The 14,790-nt window shown below is 45.1% G+C and overlaps 1 protein-coding gene across 5 annotated transcripts in view; it reads right to left on the minus strand.

Moving 5' to 3' along the window:
• SH3RF1 (SH3 domain containing ring finger 1) overlaps positions 1–14,790 on the minus strand; it is a 160,337-nt gene that overhangs the window by 107,332 nt on the left and 38,215 nt on the right. The window lies entirely within an intron of this gene.

Genomic DNA, 14,790 nt, shown 5'->3' on the forward strand with positions numbered 1-14,790 from the left:
TTTCTTTTCATAATAACATGCACAACTTTGCATAATCATTATTTTATTTTTTATGCTGCTTCAATGTTATACTCTCAAAGGAAAAAAAAAAGAAAAACCACCATATTCATCAAAACAGAATTATTTTCACAAGACAATGCAAATAAGAGCAAAAGACGAAAAACACTTACATCCTTATTCCTAAGCCCCATAAAAAGTCTCCACTAATCTAAAAACTACAAGCAGTGAATATAACAAAAAAGAAGCAGACTCACAGATACAGAGAACAAACTAGTGGTTACCAGTGGGGGAAGGGGCAAAATAAGGGTAGGGGATTATGAGATACAAGCTATTAGGTATAAAATAAGCTGCAGGGGTATCCTGTACAACAAGGCGAATACAGCCAATACTTTACAATAACTATAAATGGAGTATAACCTTTAAAAACTGTGAATCACGATATTGTACACCCGTAACTTATATAATATTGTACAGCAACTTTACTTCAATTAAAAATAATTTTTTCAAAGAAAAATTATTAAAATCTATGCATTGCTTAAAAAAAAGTCTCTACTACTGTCCATAATTGAGCAGGTTTGGTATTTCAACCCATTCTCTAAGGAACTAAGTCCAAGGTCGCCATGCTGCCATCATTCACTGGAGAATCAGAACAGGCTGGGTACCACATCAGCCGGGTCTGCGGCGGATGAGGAACTAGGTCAAACCCTTCTTAGTAAGTTACCTCGATTTCAATGTCGGCCTTCTGTGCGTCCACAGCATGTTTCATAGCCAAAGGTACAGAGCACCATGGACAGTTATAGGCTAGACAACGAATGTATAAACCTATCTGTGTGGTTGGTAGACAAAAGCGTTCAGAAGTTTTATTTCCATGTATATCAGAGAATCTGTCAGATGCTGAGGAAACGGGCACAAAATCGTGCTGACGCCACCCAAAGCCACCATCTGGATGGCTACCCCTCTGACTCCACTCACAGATGGGGCTTTTCAAAGTGGTATTAACTTACATTTTACATCCTAATGCCGAAAATGCGAGAAAAGTGGCAAAAATCCAGTTTTAGATACTTTTTCCCAAATGTAGCTAATTAATCTTTCCACCATTCATACCACGACGTAGCCTTTTGCGAATAGCACTGCAGAGAAATAAATGTTTCTGTGATACCTTCATTATCTCGTTTCTAAAATAGCCTCTGAAATGTTTAATCATTACTGAAGAAAAATTTCTAGTCTGATACAACAGAATGATACAATAAGTTCAGTGCTCTTTTTAATATTTACGCAGATATCTTTATTTTTTTCCATCATTTCCTTCTATTTTTTTCCTTTTAAATAGATGTTGCCTTTTAGAGCAGTTTTAGGTCCCCAAAAACAGTTAAGCCGAAGTATGAGAGTTCCCATATAACCCTGCCCCCCACACGCACAGCGCCCACTATCAACAACCCTGACCAGAGGGGTACACCTGTTACAATCAACGAACCTACAGTGACACACCTAGGTCACCCAAAGTCCAAAGTCTGCGTTAGTGGTCCGCCTTGTTGAGCGTCCTGTGGGTTCTGACAAATGTATAATGACACCCACTGTTACAGTCTCATGCAGAGTATAGATTCACTGCCCCAGAACTCCCTCACCCCTCCCCCATAACTCCTGGCAACCACTGATCTTTTTACTGTCGCCATAGTTTTGCCTCTTCCAGAATGTCATATGGTTGGAATGATACAATATGCAGCTTTTTCAGATTGGCTTCTTTCCCTTAGTAATACGAATTTTAAGGTTCCTGCATGTCTTTTTATAGCTTGATAGCTCATTTCTTTTTAGTGCTGAATAATATTCCACTGTCTGGATGGACCACCATTTATCCAATCACCTACTGAAGGTTCCTTCCAAGTTTTGGTAATTATAAATAAAGCTGCTATACACATCTGTGTGAAAATACATTTTGACTCACCTGAAGCACAAGTGCTGGACCGCCTGCTAAGAGTATGTTTAGTTTTGTAAGCAGCTGCCAAAGTGTCTTCCAATGGCAGCACCATTCTGCATCCCCCCAGCACTGAATGGGAGTTCCTGTTGCTCCACTTCCTCAGTAGGTTATGGATGGTGCTGTCAGTGTTCCAGATTCTGGCCATTCTAATAGGTGTGTAGTGGTGTCTCGTTGTCTTAATTTGCATTTCCCTGCTGACATATGATGTGGAGCATTTTTTATATGCTTATTTGCCATCTGTGTATCTTCTTTAATGAGGTGTCTGTTCAGGTCTTTTGCCCAGTTTTAACAGGGTTTTCTTTTTTTTATTGAGGTATCATTGGTTTAAAACATTATGTAAGTATCACATAAATTATATTTCAAATTTGTGTACACTACAGCACGCTTGCCACCAAAAGTTCAGTTTTCATCTGTCACTATACACTTAACTCCCTTTACCCCTTCCTGTTTACTCTCTTATTGTTGAGTTTTAAGAGTTCTTGCAAATTTTGGATAACAGTCCTTTATCAGATACGTCTTTGCAAATATTAGCTCCCCGCCTGTGGTTTTTCTTCTTACTCTCTGGATAGTGTCTTTCGCTGAACAAATTTTAAATTTTAGTGAAGTCCAGCTTATCAGTTTTTCCTTCATGGGTCATGCCTTTGGTTTTGTATCTAAAAAACTCATCATCAGATCCAAGGTCACCTAGATTTTCTCCTATGTTATCTTCTAGGAGTTTTATAATTTTACATTTTATATTTAGGTCTATGATCCATTTTTAGTAAGTTTTTATGAACAGTGTGAGGTCTGTGTCTAGGTTCATTTCACTGCCTGTTGTTGTCCAGTTATTCTAGCACCTTTTGTCAAAAAGACTATCTTTTCTCCATTGTATTGTCCTTGCTCCTATGTCACAGATCAGTTGACTATATTTATGTGGGTCTATTTCTGAGCCTTCCATTCTGTTCCATTGATCAATTTGCCTGTTCTTTTGTGAATACCACCCTGACTTGGTTACTGTAGCTTTATATTAAGTCTGGAAGTCAGGTAGCATCATTCCTTCAACTTTTTTGTTCTTCTACATTGTGTTGGCTCTTCTGGATGCTTTTGCCTTTCAAGCATACCTTGGAATCGGTTTGTTGATATCCACAAAATAACTTGGTGGGATTGTGAATGGGACTGCATTAAATTTAGAGATCAAGTTGGGAAGACCTGATATCTTGGCAATATTGAGTTTTCCTATCCATGAACATGGACTATCTCTCCATTTAAGTTCTTCTTTGATTTCTTTCATCAGAGTGCTGTAGTTTTCTTCAAATGGATCTTGCACATATTTTGTTAGATTTACACATATTTCATTTTTGGAGGTGATAATGTAAACAGTATCGTGTTTTTAATTTAAAATTCCACTTCTTGGTTGCTAGCATGTAGGAAAGCAATTGACTTCTGTAAATTAATTTTGTATTTGCAATCTTACTACAATTGCTTATTAGTTCTAGGAGTTTTTTCACCAATTCTTTAGAATTTTCTACATAAACCATCATGGCATCTGCAAACCAAGACAGTTTTATTTCTTCCTTCCCAATCTGTATACCTCTTATTTCCTTTTCTCGTCTTACTGCATTAGCAAGGACTTCCAGTATGATGTTGAAAAGGAGTGGTGAGAGAGCACATCCTTGCCTTGTACCTGAACTTAGTGGGAAAGATTTGAGTTTCTCACCATTAAGTATGATGTTAGGGGCTTCCCTGGTGGCGCAGTGGTTGAGAGTCTGCCTGACGATGCAGGGGACGCGGGTTCGTGTCCCGGTCCAGGAAGATCCCACATGCCACGGAGCGGCTGGGCCCGTGAGCCATGGCCGCTGAGCCTGTGCATCCGGAGCCTGTGCTCCGCAGCAGGAGAGGCCACAACAGTGAGAGGCCCACGTACCGCAAAAAAAAAAAAAAAAAAAAGAATACAAAAGTATGATGTTAGCTGTAGGGGTTTTGTAGACAATTATCAAGTTGAAGACGTTTCTCACTATTCCTAGTTTAATAAGAGTTTTTATCATGAATGGGTATTGAATGTTGTCAAATGTTTTTGCTGCATATACTGATAATTATGGCATTTTTCTTTTCTTTAGCTTGTTGATGTGACAGATTACATTAATTCACTTTTGAATGTTAAACCAGACTTGCATACCTAGGATAAATCCCACTTGATCATGGTGTATAATTCATCCTATACACTGTTGGATTCAATATGCTAATATTGATATTCTGTTGAAGGTTTTTACATCTATGTTCATGAGAAATATTGGTCTGTAGTTTTCTTTTCTTGTAATGTCTTTGTCTGATTTGGATGTTAGGGTCGTTCTGGCCTTGTAGAATGAGTTAGAAAATATTCTATCTTCTTAAAGAGACTGTGGAGAGATCAGCTCGGTGCTTTGTGACCACCTAGCGGGGTGGGATAGGGAGGGTGGGAGGCAGAGGCAAGAAGGAGGAGATATGCAGATATACGTATATGTATAGCTGATTTCACTCTGTTATAAAGCAGAAACTAACACACCATTGTAAAGCAATTACACTCCAATAAAGATGTTAAAAAAAAAAAAAAAGAGACTGTGGGGAGTTGATATTTCTTCCTTAAATATTTGGTAGAATTCACCAGTCAACCCATCTGAGCATGCTGCTTTCTGTTTTGGAATGTTACTAATTACTGATTAAATTTCTTTAATAGATACAGCCCTATTCAGACTGTCTATTCAGTGACATCATTTTTGTTTGTTATGGAAGTTGCATTTTATTTCTCTCAGGAACACCAAATTCATAGATTTATGATTGAATAGGCAGGATAATCACTTGTTTTCTAATAGTCAAGTAATGTAGTATATGTAGTGTAGGCTAACTATGTGTCTAAATCTTTACTTCTAAGCCAGGTAAATAACTAAAGAATCCTTTAAAAATCCATATTCTGTATAAGGTTTAGGAAAATTGGAAATTATACTGTTTAAAATTAAGAGGTTTAAGCATCTAAAAAGTTAGTTTAGCATTCCTCTCCACAATTCCTGAATTAAAGACATCCAGCTATTTTTAACTGCTTTCTCTCATTTTTGAAATATTATATTTTTTCATATAAATTTTTCTATAACTGTCCTTACTCATTTTGTTGTTGTTGAGTGTAAATAAGATCTATGCAATGACCATCATATCTGTTCAGAATCAAGAAATGCTTTCTCCTCATGTTTTCATATCAAAGAGTCATGTTACACTCTAATATATGAAGAATATGTCTTGAAGGCAAGTCATCTGAAAATTACATCTACATGTACAACACAGTATAACTGCCTAGCTATTCCAAGCAAAATTTCTTTTCTCTCATCTACTAGATACACACATACACACACACGTAAACTAAATGTAACAATTAAACAATTATTTGGGTGTAGTTAACTATTTCTTTAAAAGACTTACTAGTAAAGTAATTAAATCAACTTTGGAATAAAGTTTTTAAAATCTTAGAATAAAATGTTAATAAAAACCGTCTTGGGGTACTGTCACAGTGTAAAGGAGCTGGAATAGATTGGGAGGCCATGTGGAGAGGGGCCAGATGGGGGGGGGGTCATCGTGGACTTCCCAGCCCCAGCCAGGCTCCCAGATGAATGCAGCCTACAGGGTGACGCCCGCAGACAGCACACGGGGTATAGAACCACCCAGCCGAGCCCAGCCAACCCGAGAACCAGGAGAAATGATAAACTCTTGCTTTAAGACATCAGCTTTAGTGGTCGTTTGTTACACAGCAATAAACAGCAATACAGCAACATAGGAAAGTATCTTCATAACCTGGGTTAGTACAGATTTCTTCAGCACCTTGTCGAATTTCTTAATGGGAATTATTCTTCCATCGCTTTTGTATTATCCATTAATTGCTAACTCAAAAATTATTTTTAGAAAAGCAGCTCATCGTCTTCAGTACTTTTCCTGCTATTTAGATTTTTGGTAAATGAAATACATTTGGTATTCCATTTTTCAATGTTATATATTATGACACAGTAATATGCCATTTAGTGCCTTGAACAGTAGACTTCCCAGGGTCAAATTTTAAATCTGCCTGATGTCATTTCTTACATGGTCGGGAGGCCTTGGTCACCCACCATGAGCTGGGCAGGCAGGTCAAGACCAAGGCCAGTACAAGCAGCTGTAGGAAGAACAGAGCAGCCTGGGAGAAGTCTCAAAGCTGGAGGCAAACACCAACGCTAACTGCTGGGCAACAGAGAGATGACCCGACAAAGCGGCACCATCAGGAGTGTCCGTCACCAGGCGGTGAATCGGAAAGACAGGAGCAGGGTAGGTGATGGCTGACCGAGTCAGGAAGTCATCAGCGAAGGGGCCTAGACACTAGTCAGAGCTCAGGGGAGGCTGGAAGGAAAGCAGCACCAGAGACAGAAAGCGAACCCGGACCTGGAGGGCATCTGGTTGGGCACTAACCAGGGCTGGGCTGGATAAGATCGGATGTGATTGACAGTGAGGAATAAAACACTGACCTGGTAGCGGGGAGCGGGGGGGCGGAGCAGGGGGTGACTGTTTGCGGGGAAGAGGAGTTCTGCAGATGGATACACAACACCGTGAATGGACTTAATGCGTGAGAACTCTACACTTAAAATGGTAAATTTTATGTTACATATATTTTATTGCAATAAAAAGAAATGTTTCAAAACTGAGGGAAAAGAATGCTTTCTATCATCATTGGTCAAAAATACTGGGTCTTGGGACTTCCCTGGTGACGCAGTGGTTAAGAATCCGCCTGCCAATGCAGGGGACATGGGTTCCAGCCCTGGTCCGGGAAGATCCCACATGCCGCAGAGCAACTAAGCCCGTGCACCACAGCTACTGAGCCTGCGCTCTAGAGCCTGCGAGCCACAACTACTGAGCCTGCGTGTCACAACCCATGAGCCTAGAGTCTGTGCTCCACAACAAGAGAAGCCACCGCAGTGAGAAGCCCGCACACAGCAACGAAGGGTAGCCCCCGCTTGCCGCAACTAGAAAAAGCCCGAGCACAGCAATGAAGACCCAACGTAGCCAATAAATAAATAAATTAAAAAAAAAAAAAGAAAAATACTGGGTCTCTTCAATTACCCTGGGAAATTCCTATAATCCCTCAAATCACTGCAGTGCAAGAATAATCTGCAGATTGAAGTTCCAACAAGAAATTAATTCAAGTATGAATGCCTTTACCCCTATAGAGAATACGCAGTAGCCAGGATTTGCATCAGAATCAAGTTTGATGCAGCCATCTTTACTTCCAATGTGTGTGTACATACATACTTATACATATACATACATATACGTATACATAATAAATATACATACACACATTTATATAAAACACTTGCCCCTCCCCCCCATGAAATTCACCAGCCTGACCTGGAAACCCCTCACCATTTCCCTGGAGCTGGGACTGAGAGCCTGGGGATGTGGCTGCAGCCACTCTGACACAGGCAGGGACCAGAAAGGACCACCACCACCCACGACCAAAATGCAGAGAAAGCCCAGGTCACTTATTGTTCATCAGGGAATTAGAGCAGCGTTAACTACCTAATGAGAGCTGGCTGAAGCCAATACTGGGATGTGTTTGTAGGCATGCAAAGTAGGTAGTAGAGTGCCTAATAAATACATAAATTTATTAATGGGAGGAATTATGTAAGAATAAAAGGTGTAAGTAATCTAGTAGATTTTGCTCAGGCTAATTAGGGGTTAACTGTTCTTCCAAGGTGCCTTAAAAAGTACACAGTAATTTAGAGCATTTAGAAATCAGACTTTGGACAGATCCACCCTGTAACACACAGCCTTGAGCACAGAAGCGTGATTCCTCCACCCAAAGAGCACACACCACAGAGCCACAGACCCACACTCCTTCATAACCTTCCTTACGCAGCAGAGAACTCACAGTAAACCCAGCTACCTGATTTCTCAACGCATACAACATTAGAAGGCGTATCTGACAGGTGCAAGGGTAACAACGTGGAAGAGGTGACAGAGTCCGAGCTGGGTGGAGGCCTGGAGCCACAGGGAGCACAGGGCGGGGTCCCAAACCCTCAGGGGAGGGCCGTCCACGCTGTGCAGTTTTTGTCCAACCAGTGAAGGGAGCGCATGATGCGTTTAAGGAAAGACTTCATAAAAATTACAAAAAGAAAAAGGGTTCTGTTATCTGACGTCATAAACAACACTCTGACAAATATTCATCCATGAAGACACCTTCTTTCCCACCAATGTCAAGCCGAGAAGCCACTGCCTGAGTTCAAGCCTACCCAACACTGCCTGCTAAAAACGAACCTGTTCTCCCCGGACAGCCCTCGCCAAGTACTGGAAGGATGTGACCAAGGGCAGCTTGCGTTCCCTCCCCTGTGTCCACTGTCCTCTGCTCCCTGTGGCCACTGCGGGCGGGGACCCGGGACACAGCTGCCCCCCTGACCCAGAGCCAGGTCCCTGCATTTCCTGCTGCGGAAACCAGGGGCTTATAAGCGTTGAAGGTGGGAATATTTCTTCGTTTGTGCTCCTCTATTTTCTCCTATCAAGCCAGCAATCACCAGAATCAATGATTTACTTGTCACCCTGTGCAAAAGCATCCCGTTCACTTAAATGTCATGCTTTTTATTCCGAGATTTTAATTGTGTCTCAGCGACAAAAATGATACTGGGATAGTTTTGTTTTTCCTTTTAAACAATAAACACCCGAGCAATCAATTCAAATCAGCTTGTGCTAATCTAAACTCGGGGAAAAGCAGAAGGGAGGAAAGAAGAAAGAGGAGCTTTTCATTAATACATTAAAGAGATACCAAAATTACTTCAACTCCAAGTGAACCGTCCGTCTGCCAGTATGCCTCCCTGCCTGTCTACAACTAGAGAAACCTAAGCCACGAAATAGCTTGTGTTCTAGACTGCACATGCTTTTGACTGTTTTAATAATGAGACTGAAATTGACACAATTTTCTGTCTTTACTATGAACTCCTTGTAACGGGAAGAAGAACGCCCAGAGCTGGCTGCCTCTTCACAGGAAGACTTTTCATTCTGAATACATGTCACTTGACAAGTTCTGGGAGTAAACATTTATACGAGCTTTCCTTGGTCAGCCATGAATGGGCCCAATGAACTTCTGTGTGATCCTCTCTTCCACGAGATAAATTTCCTTTTTCTAGTGCTTCTGGAACGCACGTTTTGGCAGGGGTGGCTTGAGGAACGGGGGACACCTGCTCGGCTTCAAGAGTGGCCACTGTCTGGCCTTTGGAGATTTTAGCAATTCAAGGTCTGACCCACCATCCAGCAGTCTGGGCACCTGGGCACCCAGCTGCAGGGCGAGTCGCTTCCACGACACTGGACTCCTCAGCCAGACGGCTGACCACACGGCTCCGAGCTCACCGTCACGCACACCCGCCTGACCACGCTATCAGCCCCCTATCACGTAGGGGTGGGTGGCACACAGGCAACGTGACTTTCCGTGAAAATGCAACTGGAGAAACAGTCTACCAACCATACGCTTCACGAGGAAGTCACGGCAGAGGCTCATTATTGTGAAAATGGATGAGGTCGAAGGTCAGTCACATGTAAAATGCGCCTTCAAGGCAGAAGTTTAACAGACAGACAATTCTGGTTCAGTTCAAAGTTTAGTTAAAGTTGAATGTCACGTGTCAAAATGGTTTACACACAACTTAACTGTAATTCCAAAGGGCCCCGAGCGGTTCGTCAGAAATGAGAGGCATATGCTGCCTTTTACACAGCTTCCAACTTGCTGCCTTTTACACAGCTTCCAACTTGCTGACAACACCCATTCCACGCCTCGGGGGACCTGGAGTGGCCGCAGTGGCATCAGGATGAGACAAGGGGCACCAAACCATACCAAGTCAAGACATGATTTTATTCCTTTTGTCATTTTTCTTTCGAGTGGAAGATTCCTAACGCTCTGCTCCCGGCAATGTTTATAAACAGAACTTTGAGAAGCCTCCAAACACACACAAAAAATCAGTCTTTTCAACAAAGTGTGATAAACAGTGAACCAGCTGAGTCCTTACCCTGCAGACTCGGTGGAAGCCCCCTGAAGGCTTCAAAAACAAAACTCAAAAGCTGCCCAGATTGCTGGTTTTGATCTCCATCAAAGAAAAATCATGTATAACTTAAGCTTTACCATAATCCATTATACTAACAACTCTGTTCTGGGGAAATTTAGAAAACGTTGACATTGGAAAAGAAGATTTGGCCCAATACATGCAGTAGGCTATACCCTTCTCCACAACAGCATTTCATTTCAGCCTAAAAAGACTATACTCTTGGTAATGTACCTCACAATCTACAATTACGTCTTATAATAACAGAATGTAGCTGTTGGAACATGGTGACCATTTTGAAATACCCATAAATATTGAATTACTATATTGTATACCTTGAACTAACAGAGTGTTATGGGTCAATTATACTTCAAAAACATATAAACAAACTCAGAAAAAGAGATCAGATTTGCTGTTATCAGAGGTGGAGGTGGAGGGAGGGGGGAATTGGATAAAGGTGGTCAAAAGGTATAAACTTTCAGTTACAAGAAGTACTAGGGATGTAATGTACCCCGTGATTAATATAATCAACACTGCTGTATGTTCTATATGAAAGATGTTAAGAAAGTAAATCCTAAGAGTTCTCACAGAAGGGACAAAAAAAAATTTTTTTTAATCTATATGAGATGGGCATTCACTAAACTTACTGTGATAATCATTTCACGATGTATGTAAGTCAAATCATTATGCTGTACCCCTTAAACTTATACAGTGCTCTATGTGCATTATATCTCAATGAAACTAGAATGAATAAATAGATAAATATTTTTTAAAAGCTGGGCTTCCCTGGTGGCGCAGTGGTTGAGAGTCCGCCTGCCGATGCAGGGGACACGGGTTCGTGCCCCGGTCCGGGAAGATCCCACATGCCGCGGAGCGGCTGGGCCCGTGAGCCATGGCCGCTGAGCCTGCGCGTCCGGAGCCTGTGCTCCGCAACAGGAGAGGCCACAGCAGTGAGAGGCCCGTGTACCGCAAAAAAAAAAAAAAAAAAAAGAGCATAGTTGTTAAATCCAAGATGACATAACACTTCATTTTTTCCTCCCTAAAATTTGCCATGAATTTTATGTTTCATCATGCACATAGTATCTACATTCTACAACTCCAATAGCTTTTTATTAGCGGGATCCTGAGTCTTTGTAGAGCACATATACTAAATTGCTAAGCTAAAGCATAACCACAGTGCTTACTGGATAATCAGACCACAATATAATAAACTGTACAATCCGTCCTTCTAAAAGTAAGCCTTCCTCCCTTCCTCCACCCAAAGGACACGCCACTAGCTCCTCCATGTGACATTATGAAGTGTGATAATAACATATATCCGATCCATTTGTTTGGTGTTTAAGGCTGACTTGTTTCCCTCCCTGGCAAAACATTCTGCAACATAAGATCAGCGACAATTATTACCTGTTTTTAAATTATAAGTCGTTGGTTGTTCTGTATATTTTGACACCTTCCTAACAGGGATTTAAGATAATAGAGCTTAAATCCAAATTAACAACATCGTTAGATAAATACCGGAACAAAATAAAAACAAAGTCTGCTTCAATAAAAGTGGAATCGCAATCTGAGGATAAAATTCGGTCCATTTACTGCTTCCCTTGTTAATCTTTCACCTTCTAAACTGCATTTTACAACTAAAAGTGAGAGAGAACTGGGGTTAACAGCTCTCTACTTTGCGACCCTTTACCTTTTACGGGTTAATTCCCCGAGATCCGTCCTGCTCCCCACCATACCCCTAACTCACAACCTCTGCTGAGAAAGCGGTCTGCACAGCAAGTTCTGTGCGGGCTGACCTAGAACCCGAATGGGCGGGACGGTGCCCCCGGATGCACGCGGTGTGGACGGCACCCCTGGTCCTGTGGGTGTGGGCGGCGCCCCTGGATGCACGCGGTGTGGACGGCACCCCTGGTCCTGTGGGTGTGGGTGGCGCCCCAGGACACGCGCGGTGTGGACGGCACCCCTGGTTCTGTGGGAGTGGGCAGCGCCCCAGGACGCACGCGGTGTGGACGGTGTGCCCGACACGTGTGGGTTACCAGGTGCCCCACGCGCCCGCCGGCCTGTGCAGCCGCAGCCCCCATGGGGGAGGCACCCACGACGTGGCCTCCTAGGTCCCTGCGGGTGGCCCGGGTCCCCCCCATATGCACACTTCCCGGCCCACACCTCAGGGGGGGGCCTCTCCTCCAGGAAGACACGGAAGGGCACCTACTCAAGTGACGGGGGACGGGGTAGGCAGATAAAGGCCCAGGAGCGCTCTCAGGAGCCGCCAGATCGGACACGGCACAGCGGCAAGGGCCCCCGAAAGACGGCAGGAAGTGGAGGTGCGGACGGAGCGCCGAACAGGTGCGGCCAGCAGGGGCGAGAGCGGCCGCGTCCACGCCCGCCCCACAGCGCCCCTCTGGAAAGGACGCGTCAGTGCAGGTCACGGGCACTAGGCCGTCACGGCGCCTTCTGGCGGGGGACGGGTGCACCACGAACTCGACCGCCAGGCGCCGCGCTCACACGCTTGTTCTCCAGGGCAGGAGATAGGTAGACAGACCCGCGGGCAAACACAAAAGCTCACGACAGGTCGTGAGGGGTACCGAGAGGAAAGACAAAGCAGAGTAAAGGCGCAGTGATGCTGGGGGGACTCTGCAAGAGGACCAAGGAGGAGGTGACACGTGAGCAGAGACCCGAACCAAGTGACAGAAGTGACTCAGGCAGAGAAAGGAAGGATGGGAGAACACGTGCAGAGGCCCGGAGCAGGAGGGCGGCAGGAGCCTCGGGGGACCCGGGAGGCTGGGGAAGAACAAGTGAAAGGACGGGAGACAGAAGCCACGGCAAAGGCAAGCAGAGGGGTGCGCTTTCCCAGCAAGGGCACTGCTGTCACTGGGGTAGGAGAGGGTGGTCCTGTCCCGCTCAGCATCGTGGGCCCTGAGGCATTGGAAGCCCACAGGACCATCCCTGTAACCATCAGAGAACCACCCTCGTGCCAAACACCGCTGCAGGGACAAGAAGGGGCAGAGCCGCCCCTGAGAACCGACGGCCAGATCCCACGTGTCTTTGCTGTCATGAAGAGTCGGTGCGATTTCGTTCTGGGCATGACCGAGAGGCCTGCAGTGCTGGGAGCAGAGGAAAGAGCACACTGTCTGTCCTCTAGAGCTGTGGCCAGAAGCTTATCTTAGAAGACGTCTCTGTCTGCTGCTCGAGGACCTGACTCTGGGAGGAGAAAGCAGCCTGAGGTGACGGGGTTCAGGACACTGCAGTCATCGGGGGTTACAACAGCCTGGACAGGGTGGGCATGGCAGGGGTGCTGGAGAGTAGCAAGGGGCGGGGGGGATCATGAAGAAAGGGCCAGCAGAGACTGCCTGGGGCAGAGCGTTGAAGAGGGGACATCAAAGAGGAGGCTGGAGCCCTGAGTCCCTCGGGGCCGGCCTGGGCCACGTGGTGGCCTTCCGCAGGTGCCAGGGTAGATCACCCCCTCTCAGCAGAGACCCCAGCACAGTGCGCGCACCGCGCAGGGACGAGGACAGACCGTAGAGGGAGCCCAGGTGCAGCAGCCCCAGGGGGCTGGGGGCAAGATGTCACCTAGACAGGCCGTGGGGTGATGCCCGCCGCCCGAGACTCCCCCGGGGACACAGGGTGACAGGCCACGAACTAGCCGACCCGGAGAAGGAGAAGAAGGGCAGCGCGTCCAGCTTCAGCCTCGGGCACCTTGGCCAGATGCCTCCCCAGCAGGAGAGTCAGCTGGACGTGGGCCCAGAGCCCAGGCAGAGGAGAGGCTCACCGCTTGGCCATCAGCAAGGCGGCCCCCACTGAAGCCACAGACTGATGTCACCACCTGGGGGGGTCGGCAGAGAAAACCTGGGCTTGAAGGCTGTCACAGGAGGAGGCAGAGGAGCCTCAGGAAGCAAGCTGTGTGCCTGGAGGGGGACGCAGGTGAGGGACACCTGGAGGGGGACGCCGGTGAGGGGCAGCGCTTGTCAAAGGAAGGGAGTAAGGGGCGGGAGTAGCTTGAGGGAGGGGCAGGGCGGGGGAGAGGTCGTGTGAGAATGAACTCGAGGAGCTTAGAGGGAAGACCCCAGTGTTAAGGAGAGACGGACCCTCGGGGCGATGCATCTAAGGGACGAGACAAAGAAGACAGCCAGCAGCGTACTCTGAACGTCACCACCAAGCGGGGAGAGAGCATCCTGACGGCCACTATCCCAGTAATGACATCAGAACAGGCCAGGCTGGAACTCAACGCTTGTCTCGTTTTGTGCGTTTAATGCAAAGGAAAGAGGTGGGTGGTTAATTACCTGTGTTAAGTGAATGAAGAAGCAGCTTCCAGATAAGGCAGAACACGCTGAACATAAGAGTATATTTTGTTTCTGAAATTAAGTTAAACTCCTACTGGGTTTGTTTTTCACGATCACTTGACATTACAATTCAGCTTCAAATTCATAAATTGAAAGGATTCTGCTTTCCACCATAGTTGTCGTGTCTCTCAAGGTTTTTCCTGATCACCGAAACACCCCCATTCCATAGCAGTGAAAAGCAAAACACGTAAGATGCTACAAGCAAGAAAATTTCGATGATGCTTCATTAAAAAAAAAAAAAAAAAGGCAAGAGAGAACAGAATACCGAGATGAATTAAGTACTTAATGAGATAATAAATCATAGCTCATGCTGGCTTCATTTAACCATCCTTCCCTCCCCAAAGGGAGGTACAGAAACAGCACAAAGCAACAACAAAAAGCTTTAGGTCAGAATCTTTCTAAATATTTGGCCATGACACACCATCAATTT

Source organism: Orcinus orca, chromosome 6 (assembly GCF_937001465.1).
Source record: "Orcinus orca chromosome 6, mOrcOrc1.1, whole genome shotgun sequence".
NCBI lineage: Eukaryota > Metazoa > Chordata > Mammalia > Artiodactyla > Delphinidae > Orcinus > Orcinus orca.